This window comes from Balaenoptera acutorostrata, chromosome 4 (genome assembly GCF_949987535.1).
Source record: "Balaenoptera acutorostrata chromosome 4, mBalAcu1.1, whole genome shotgun sequence".
Classification (NCBI taxonomy): Eukaryota; Metazoa; Chordata; class Mammalia; order Artiodactyla; family Balaenopteridae; genus Balaenoptera; species Balaenoptera acutorostrata.
This window is the reverse complement of record NC_080067.1, coordinates 65931341-65942526: the sequence shown is the minus strand read 5'-3', so window position 1 is coordinate 65942526 and position 11186 is coordinate 65931341.

Sequence of the window (11186 nt, the reverse complement as noted above, 5' to 3'; positions counted from 1 at the left end):
TAATCTTGAACTGGTGTCACACTGCCTTGATGTAGCTTGATATCCAGTGGTATAGGTTCTCCAAATATATTCTTCTTCAAACCTACCTTGTCTGTTCTTGGTTCTTTGCATTTAAAAAAATAAATTTTAGAAACTTGTCAATTTCTCCCTTCAAAAACACTTCCTGGGATTTTGATTGTAGTTGCATTGAATCTATTAATTGATTTGGGGAGAACTAACATGTTTACTCACCGAGTCTTCTAATTTATGAATGAAATATATCTACTTAGGGATTTTACAATTTCTTTCAATAATATTTTAAAGTTCTCTGTGTCGAAGTTTTGTGCATATTTTATTAGATTTATTCTAAGTTATTTAAAGTTGATGCTATTGTAAATGCTATTTTTCTCACAGTTTTGTTTATTAATAAAAATACAATTATTTTTTGTAATTTGATTGTATATTGAGCCTTGCTAATTCGCTATATAATAATTTATCTCTAAATAATTTTGGATTTTTACATGCACAATCATGCCAATTTGCAAAAAATGACAGTGCTTTATTGCCCTGGACAGGACCTCCAGTACCATGTTGAATAAAAGTGGTGATAATGGGCATCTTTGCTTCATTTCTAATCTCATAGGAGAGTGTTAGTACTTCAACATTAAGCATTTGATTTGCAGTAGGATTTTTTTTTACACCTGTTATCAGATTAAGGGAGTTTCCTCCTAGTCCTAGTTTTTCTAACAGGTTTTTTTTTTTAAGTAAATAGGTGATTAATTTTATCAAATTCCTTTTCTGTAACTATGGAGTGATAATATAATTTTTAATCTAATTTTTAATGTGGTGAATTACATTGATTTCTCTTATTTGAATTGAGGTATAATTTACATACATTAAAATGGACAGATTTTAAGTGTACAGCTTGATGAATTTTTGCTCATGTGTACACTCACGTAATTACCATTTAGATTGAGATTTAGACTATCTTCATCCACCAGAAAGTTTCTTTGTGCCCATTCTTAGTTAATAATACTCAGAGGTAACCACTATTCTAATCTTTGTCATCATGGATCAGTTTTGCTTGTTAACAGCATATAAATAAAACCATACTGTATGTACTTTTAGTGTCTGGATTCTTCCACTCAATATAATGTTTTTGACTCAGGTGTTATTTAACATGTTTTTAATTTCTAGCTGAAATTTCCTTTTTAGTTTTTGATTTTGTTTTTACTTTTAGTTTTATTACATTTTAGTCATAGAATGTTGTTTGTACTATTTCTTCTTTTTAAAATGCATTGAGGCTATCTTTGTGGTCCAGGTATAGGAATATAATGGTTTTTTTTAAAAAAAAGAATGAAACAGAGATTTACTCTAGTAGTTTGGTCTTCTTAGAAGAAAGGTTTTTGGAGAAGCTCTTTAATCATCCTTTGAGGTAGGTGGGTAAAGCAGGTAGAGATGCTCTAAACACCTCTTTCAGTGTCACAATTGTATTCTATTGCTACATTGGAAATCTAGTTTAAATGGTTTAATTTTAGAATTTAACTGAAGTTTTTGTTTTACTGGGATGTTGTGTATAGTGGAGAGGTCAAGTGCTTTCAAAGTCTATCTCTGCCCTTCACGAGCTCTAAAGCTTAGTGACTTAGAATTACTTATGTTGGTTTCCTCATCTGTAAAATAGAAATAATAGTATACATTTAATGTTATTCATGTGATGACTGATGAGATGACTTATGTAAAGCATCTGGTAAGTGGCATATGTAGGCACTTAATAGATAGCAGCTATTGCTGTGGTTGTTATTGGTTTAAATAAGCTTAGTCCAACACGCTGTTCTCACCAACACAGGAGAAAATGACATCTAGTTCTAGACCAACTAAGAAGCAATTGAGCCTGGATTGAGAGGAGCAAACATTCACTAATCAAGCTTCATTTCTCTAAATTGACATATTATCCCTTATTCATATCCAAATCATCAAGCAAAAGCATCTCAATAAAGTATAGCAGGCCCTTAAACATTTGTGTGAATTGTAATATGGATGATTCTTTGCAACATCAGCATGAATCAAGGGCCAGTCTGGTCACCAGGAAAGGTAGATTTTGGTCAACTTAGGGGAAAATGTCCTTATAACAGGAGAGGGGGGAAAAGGCAGGAAATGAAAGTGGCAAAAAAAGATGATAAACTTTACTTTCTTCATTATTTTGTGCAGAAATGGGCCTTGCTAAGTAAGGATCACTAGTTGAAGCCAGGGATCAGTTTTCATTCACAAAAAACACTGTCAAGTGCTTCCAGAGATTGAAGCCTCTGTTTCTGGATTTTGCATTCCCCTCCACAGCAGTCCAAAATTATACCTTTCCTTCCCATCTATGGTCCTTTCAGTTTGTCCTTTGGCTTATAGCCAGATCCTTGTGCTCAGTCTCATTCACGACTATCTTCCAGTTGGAGAAGAATGAAGACTTGGAGAGGGAGGGGGCGGTGCAGTGGGAGAAAAGGATATGTAGATGTGCCGCAGGGAACTCCTACGTGTGACAGTGGGTACTTCTCAGGGTTACAGGGATCAAGCTGCTCGCAGTCAGTTGTGAAGAGCAGGCTTTCCTCTGTCCTGTTGTGATTGCAATGGGGAATAACTGGTTGTGATAACGACAGTGTGCTCCAGGGCTGATTGATGCTGTGACAATACCAGGCTTGCTTGAAACCCACTGCCAAGGCTTAGGACCTCACTGAGACTGTTGACAACTTCTTTTTCTACTTGACTCATATTGCAATCACCTGCGAAGCACGTTGTCCAAAATTTCAAAGAGAGCCAAGCAGAATTAATAGACCAGAGGCAGCACTGAGTGGGCACTATTCATTGACAGGTAAAAAAGATGAAAAAAAAAGGTCAACCAAAGGAGCTGTAAGGTGTGGTTGTTGAGAAACATGCCCATCATATTCAAGTCCTAACAGGTTCAGCTGGTTTTACATGGCTATATATGTTGCCACTTACCACCTCGTAACAAAATCATCACTAGGTAAACTTGCATGTAGCTAGCTCGCCCACTGGTCAGTGCTTAATCATGATATGCCTATCTCCGTTAGGTTCTCAACTTTCTCAAAAAATCATAACTTTTCCATAATACTGACTTCAAAGCACAAGTGCTTATGTTTGTGTACATGTGCTTATGTTTGTGTTCAGCACTTTTTCATATAAATTTTTAAATATACTAGTACTTATAAATTAGAACTAGTTGACTTCAAAATTTGTGGAGTTTCAGGAATGACTTCATATATTATAGTTTCAACTTGTAACCTTAATTTTCATTACTAGTTGAACGTTAATGTAATCAGTACAGGAATCAACAAAAAGGATTGGAAAGTGGATGTGAGATAGTGATGTCACCTAACATAAGAACAGCTGGATCTGGACTCTGTTGAAGATCTAGAAATCATGCTTGTGAATTAGCACCAGGATGATCAGCCCCAGAGGGAGGAACTCACGCTAACTCAAGGGCACACAAGAGTCATACAAATCAGAAAGTCTATTTTTATGAATTCAGTGAGAAATATAACCATATCATTGAGGTTGCCATAAAGTTCTCTTCCTATAGTCAAAGTATTTAAGAAGCCAAATTATAATAAGAGGCCAGTTTTTTATTTATCCAGAAATTATTCTCAGGAATCAGAAATAGCCAAAACCTAGGTGATTATTATATTACCTTCTATAGGCAGATATACTTGGGAAATGGGAGATTGCTTGATGAACACAGAGTCAGAACAGGGATTTTTATATTAATGGAATGTGTAAAAGAATCAGGCAAAAACACTTTGAGATATTTGTCCAATACAAGCAATAATCTTGCTAATTGCTTTGACCACTTACATTGATCTCCAAACCTGGGACCATAAATACTCCCAAACCCTATAGTTAAGGCTTCCTCTTCCAATGAAACACCCACCTTTTCCCACTCATCCCACTTCTAATTGCCATGTTCATTCTTTCATTTCTTAGTAGGCACTTAGGAATGGAATTAATTGCTGGGTCAGAGGATGAGCCCATTTCTGTAGGTAATGTCAGATTGTTTTCCACAATGAGTCTGTCAATTTACACTGTCATCCATGCATGCCTTCCTTTGTTCCACATTCTAGCCAGCTCTTGGTATTTCTAATTTTTGGCAAACAACTGTTCGTAAAATGATATCTTATTGTGATTCTAATGTATTTCTCTGTTATTAGTAAAACTGAGCATCTTTTTATTTGTTCCTTGGCCATGCCTCTTATCTGCATCTGCTGAAATTACCACACACATTTGTCTTTAACCAGTTAATACAGTGAATTTCAATAAGATATTTTGCCATGTTTAATTCACATTGCATTCAAATTGTTATGAGATAGTATCTTTTTAAAAATTGCTAGACTTGGTTTAATAATATTTTATTTAGGGCTTTTACATTTAAGTTCAAAGGTGAGCTTGACTTATCAGTTAAGTGTTTTCTTACTGTTCTGCCTGATCGGTCCTTGTCACAATGTCTCCATCTCAGCCCAGTTTTTCTGTATTCGGAAAAAAGACTGGCAGTTGGTTTTTGAGAAAATTTTGAACTGCTGATTTATTTTCCTCATTATTTTAGAACAATTCAAGTTTCAGTTACTGTTGGGTCAATTTTGATCCTTTTTTCACTAGGATTTGTCATTTTTGCTTGTTTTTTAACATTTTTTGGTGGGATATAATTTACATGTAGTAAATATATATGGAAGAATTTTGACAAATGTATACACCTATGTAACCAACACCCGTAAAGATATAGAATATTTTCATCACTGCAGGAAGTTCTTTCATGCCATTTTCCAGGGAATCCTGCCCTCTATCTCTAAGAAACATTTCTGTTCTGATTTCTACCTTAGATTAGTCTTGTTTGTTCTTGAATTTCATATAAAGGGAATTATATCGTGTGTACTCTATGAGTTTGGATTCTTTTTCTCAAACTTTTTTTTTGAGATTCCTTCAAGTTGCTGCAGTATCTATGGCTTGTTAACTTTTTGTTGCTGAGTAATATTCTATTATATGAATATTCCACCGTTTGTTTATCCGTTCTCCTATTAATGAGCATTTCCACTGTTTCCACTTTTGGCTATTACAAATAGAGCTGTTCTGAACATTCTCATGCAAGTCTCTTTGTGGACAGGTTTCATTTTTCTTGGGTAAATAGCTGAGAGTAGAGTTGCTAGGTTATTGGGTAGGTGAATGATAAACTTGAGAAGAAACTGCCTTACCATTTTCCAAAGTGGTTTTAGGATTTTACATTCTGCCAGCAGAATAGGAGAGTTCCGGTGCATCACCTTTTTTTTGCTAATATTTGGTATTATCACTTTTTTCAATCTTAGTCACTCAAGTGGCTATATGGTGATATCTCATTATGGTTTTAACTTGTATCTCTCTATTAATGATTTTAAGCATCTTTTCATGAGCATGCCTGCCATTCATATACTTTTTAAAATAAAGATCTGTTGAATTTTTTTTTGCCTATTTTTAAATTTTGTTCTCTTTTTTTTCTATTGACTTATAGTTCTTTATATTTTCTGGATACAAGTCCTTTGTCAGAAGTATAAATGGTAAATATATTCGCTCAGTTTGTGGTTTGTCTTTTTATTTTCTTAATTGTGTCTTTTGATATGCAGAGGTTTTTAATTCTGGCGATGTACAATTTATCAAATTTTTGAATTAGTGTTTTTTGTGTCCTGAGAAGTCTTTGCGCCTCCTCCACAATAGTCAGGATATTCCGCTGTGTGTTCTATCATATGTATAATTTTGGCTTTTACATCTAGATGTATGAATTATCTTGAAATAAATTTTTTTCATGGTGTGAGATAGAAGATCAAGTTTCATTTTTTCCCACATGGACATCGTGTTATTCCAGCACTATTTATTGAAAAGACGTTTCATTCCCTATTGAATTACCTTGCTGTCTTTGATGAAAGTCAGTTGACCACATTTAATGGGGATCTGCTTTTGGACTTTTTATTCAACTCCATTGATATATATGTCTATCCTTAAGCCAATACAACACTCTCTTAATCACTTACCATCATAGTAAGCCCTCAGACTTTGTTGTTCTGTTTTAATTATTGTCATGGATATTCTGTTTTGTTTTTTAAAAATATTTCCATCTGAAGCTACTAGGATTATGATTGCTATTGTAATATGGCAATATTGGGCTTCTAATCTTTGAACATGACATCTCTCCTTTATTTGAGTTACTTTTCTCAGCAAAACTGTATAGTTTTTAGTGTAAAGTTCTTGCACATTTTGCTATATTTATTCCTAAAACTATTAAAATGTTGATGTTATAGCAAACGGTATTTTAAAAATTTCACTTTCAATTGTTCGTTGCTAGAGCATAAAAATACAATTGCTTTTAGATATTGACTTGTACTCTACAAGCTTGTTAAATTCACTTATTAGTTCCAGTAATTTATGTTTTAATTGGATTTTTCTACACACAAATCACGCTGTATGCAAATAAAGGCAATTTTAGGGACTTCCCTGGTGATCTAGTGGTTAAGACTCTGCACTTCCACTGCAGGGGGCACGGGTTCTATCCCTGGTGGGGGAACTAAGATCCCACATGCCTCGTGGTGTGGCAAAAAAAAAAAAAAAAAAAGCAATTTCACTTCTTTTTTTTCTTTTTCTTCCTTTGCCTTTTTTCCCCCTTCCCTTATTATAATTCCAGGATCTCCACTATAATGTTTTTAATATAAGTGGTGAGAGTGGATGTCCTTGCTTTGTTCTCAATCTTAGGAAGTAACCTTCAAAACTTTATCATTAAATATAGTGTTGGCTGAAGTTTTTCATAGATGCCCTTTATTAGATTGAGGACGTTACCTTTGATTTCTAGTTTACTGAAAGTCTGCAGCATGAATGAATGTTGAATTTTATCAAATATTTTTCTACATCTATTTGAAATGTTCATATGATTTTTTTTATTCTGCTATTGTGGCATCTTATATTGACAGATTTTAAGTATTAAATCTACCTTGCATTCCTGGGATAAATTTCACTTGGTTATAATATATTATCCTTTTTACATATTACTGCATTTGTTTTGCTATTATTTTGTTGAGGATTTTAACTTCTTGTTTATGAGTGATATTTCCCTGCAATATATTTTTCTGTGTCTAAAGTCCTTATCAGGTTTTGTTATTTTTATGGTTATGCTGACTTCATAAAATGAGATGGGTCACATAGCCTCCTCCATTTCTTGAAAGAATTTGTGTAAAATTACTATTATTTCTTCCATAGGAATAAACTCTGGGTCTGGAGTTTTCTTTGTGAGAATATTTTTCAATCCCAAATTCAATTTTTTAAAATAGATAAAGGGCTATTCAGGTTTTCTGTTTCTTCTTGTGTCAATTTAGTAATTTGTATCTGTCAAAAGTTGTCCACTTCATCTAAATTGTTGAATTTATTGGCATAAAATTGTTCTTAGCATTACTTTATTGATCTTTTCATGTTTTTAGGCTCTGAATTGATGTTTTCTTTTTATTTACTCTTTTTCTTGATCAGTCTTGCTATAGGTTTATTAATTTTATTAATCTTTACAGAGAGTTAACTTTTGCTTTTGTCATTATTCTCTATTGTTTGTTTTCTATTTTATTTATTTCTATTATCGTCATTATTTCCTTCTTTTTACTTCGGGCTGAATTTGACTTTTTTTTCTAATTTATTAAAGAAAATTTAGATCACAGATTTAAAAATTTTTATGTTCTAATATAAGCTACATATTTTTCTCTCAGTATTGCTTAGATATTTTGGTATTTTGTTTTTCATTATCATTCAGCTGAAAATATTTTCTAAATTTCTTGGAGTTTCTACTTTGCCCATGGTTATTTAGAAACTTAATTTCCAGATATTTGGGACATTAAGACAAGTTTTCACAATTTTTCACATAAAAAATACCATACTAATGATTTTCATACATCTGTATCTACATTTTAACGTTTTATATTCAAGTTTAATTTTTAACCTAATTGCTGCTCTAGCTATATATTTTTGATATATATAATCTTTTATGTCTTTAAAAAAAGAATTGAAAGCAAATACATCAGAATGTTAGCACATATATAGTAGGAACATAGGTAGCTGTTACTTTTTTCTGAAATTTTCTATATTTTGATATTTCATAACTTAAATTTGTAAAATATTTATATTAAAAAGCTGTATAGTTTTATTCCTTTATTGTTCATTTGTACCTTCCCTCTGCCTTGATCAGCTTTGCCAGTGGTTTATCAATTTTATTACTTTTTTCAAAGAACTAATTTTCAACCTTGTTGATTCTTTTTTTTTCCTTTTCGGTAGATTTCATTTTTAATAGTAGTTTTAGGTTCATAGCAAAATTGAGTAGAAACTATGGAGAGTTCCTATATACTCTCCCACACTCATATCTTCCCCTACTATCAACATCCCACACTACACAGTACATTTTTTTACCATTGTTGGACCTAAACTGACACATCATTATAACCCAAGTCCACAGTTTAGAGGACACTCTTGGTATTGAACATTCAATGGGTTTTGACAAATGTATTATGACATGTAACAAATATTATAATATCATACAGAATAGTTTAACTGCCCTAAAAATCCTCTGTGCCCTGCCTATTTATCTCCCTCCCCTGGATCCCCACAATCACCTATCTTTTTACTGTCTTCATAGTTTTGCCTTTTTCAGAATGTCATATAGTTAGAATCATGCAGTATGTAGTCTTTTCAGATTGGTTTCTTTCACTTAGTAAATATGCACTTATTATTCCTCTATGCCTTTTTGTGGCTTGATAATTTATTTCATTTTAGTACTGAATAATATTTCATTGCCTGGACTTATCACAGTTTATTAATCCATTTACCTACTGAAGGACATCTTGGTTGCTTCCAAGTTTTGACAATTTTGAATAAAGCTGCTATAAACATCCATGTGCAGGTTTTTTTTGTGTATATAAGTTCTCAGCCCATTTCAGTAAATACCAAAAAGTGCAATTGCTGGATTGTATGGTAAAAGTATGTCTAATTTTGTAAGAAACTGCTAAACTGTCTTCCAAAGTGACTGTACCATTTTGCATTTCCACTAGCCATCTACGAGAATTCCTGTTGCTCCACATTCTTTTCAGCATTTAGCGTTGTCAGCATTCTGGATTTTCACCATTCTGCTGGAGTGTAGTAACATGCCATTGTCATTTTAGTTTGCATTTCTCTGATGACGTATGCTTTGGGGAATCTTGTCATATACTTATTTGCCATTGGTATATCTTCTTTGATAAGGTATGTGTTCAGTTCTATTGACCATTTTTTAATTCAGTTCGTTTGTTTTCTTATTATTGAGTTTTAAGAGTACTTTGCATATTTTGGATAATGATCCTTCATTAGCCACTTCTTTGCAAATATTTTCTCCCAGTCTGTGGTGGCTTGTCTTCTCATGCTCTTGAGAGCCATGTTTTTTATATCTTTTTTCCTTTTACATTGAGTTTTGCTGTTTTTATTATTTCTTCCCTTTGAGTTTCCTTGGATTTACTTTGTTTCTTCATTTGATTTATTCTGCTATTATTCTAACATATTGAGTTGGATACTTAATTTATCTATTTTCAGCTTTTTATTTTTTCTAATGAGACTTTAGATTATAATTTCCTTTCAGTTGCCATATTAGCTGTGTCTCCTAAGTTTTGGTTGATAGGCCAAATAAAAATAAAATGGAACTTAAAAAACAATGAAATTGCCACCAACCGAAATTTATGAAATGCAACTAAATTGGCACCTGGAAGATTACTAAATGTATGTTTTAAAGTTTTCTTTTGTTATTGATTTTTTTAAATTTCATTGTGTTTAGAAAGTGTATTTTATATAACATAGATTTAAAAATATATGCTGAATACGGCTTTATGGTCTAGATTAGAACATAGGCAACTTTTAAAAATACTCCATGTCTGCTTAAAAGAATATATATTCTCCAGTTTGAGGTGTATTACTCTATAGTCTCTTTCTGATAATTCAAATATCTGATGACTCTCACTAATGCAAGCTTATTTCCTCATGCGTTTGTGTTTTTCACGTTACCTGATGGAATTCTTTAAGGTCTGGTTTTATAACTGGCTCCTTGAGAAAGGATTTGCTTTTGTTTCTGGTGGGTATCTGAGGTAGTTACTGACTCAGGAACCCTTTAACAGAATTTTCAGCTGGGAAATTTTATGTGGCTAAATAGGTGGTAAAATTCTAGCCCCAAACTTACATGAGAGCAGCCTGAGGAGGCTGGGAGTCCCAGAGGGCACTATTTTCTTTTTGTTTCCTGCTTCTCCTAGAGTCAAGGCCATGATCAGTATGCATCCTCAACATCTCTTTCTGTGGGACACATGTTTTTTTAGTTCACTGACAGAAGGAGTCATCTTTATGTAGTCTCATCTTTGTGTAGAGGCCTTTAATTTGGATTCTCATGCTGTAGAGGTCCTAGGCCCCTGTCCCTCTTCAGGTCTTTAGAACTTCCCTTCTCTTTACCTTAGTAGAATTGGGTTACAATATCTCACTTGTTGTGGGCACTATTAGGTTAGGATAAGTGATGTTGCAATAATAAATTAACCCTGAATATTTTACATGTTACTTCTTGTTCATGCTATTTGTCTTGAGCAGGTTAGTGGAGAGCTGTGCTGCATGGAATTACCCAGGTGGATATAGGTTCCACCACCTTGGCTCATAACTTTGTCATTTGCTAAAGCAAAAGAATGGAAGATGGAAGACCACGCTGGGCATATCACTGCCTCAGCTCTAAAGTAACTCATGTCACTTCTGTTCACATTTCACAGACCATCAGTAGGCACACAAACCCATTTATCTTCAGGTGGACTGGGAACTGTAGTTTTCTGTTATATACCATTGCCTCTGGGATAGTCACTACATGTTACCTATGTTCTGAGTATATCTAAGTCCTTGAGTTTCCAGCTTCAGTTTATGAACAATAATTAACTTCCTGTTTCATAAGTTTTTCAAAGATATTATACATAATTTAACATTTATATAATGATAAATGAGACTTTTAAAGATAATTCAGTGTCTTCAAATTCACGATGTCTACTGGCAAGATGCTTCAAAAACTGATTGGACCCAATTTTACTTTAAGACCAACAAACAAAAAAATGTATATGGTGATAGTCCCAGAAAGGTGGACACGAAAAGTGTATCTCCGGGCTTCCCTG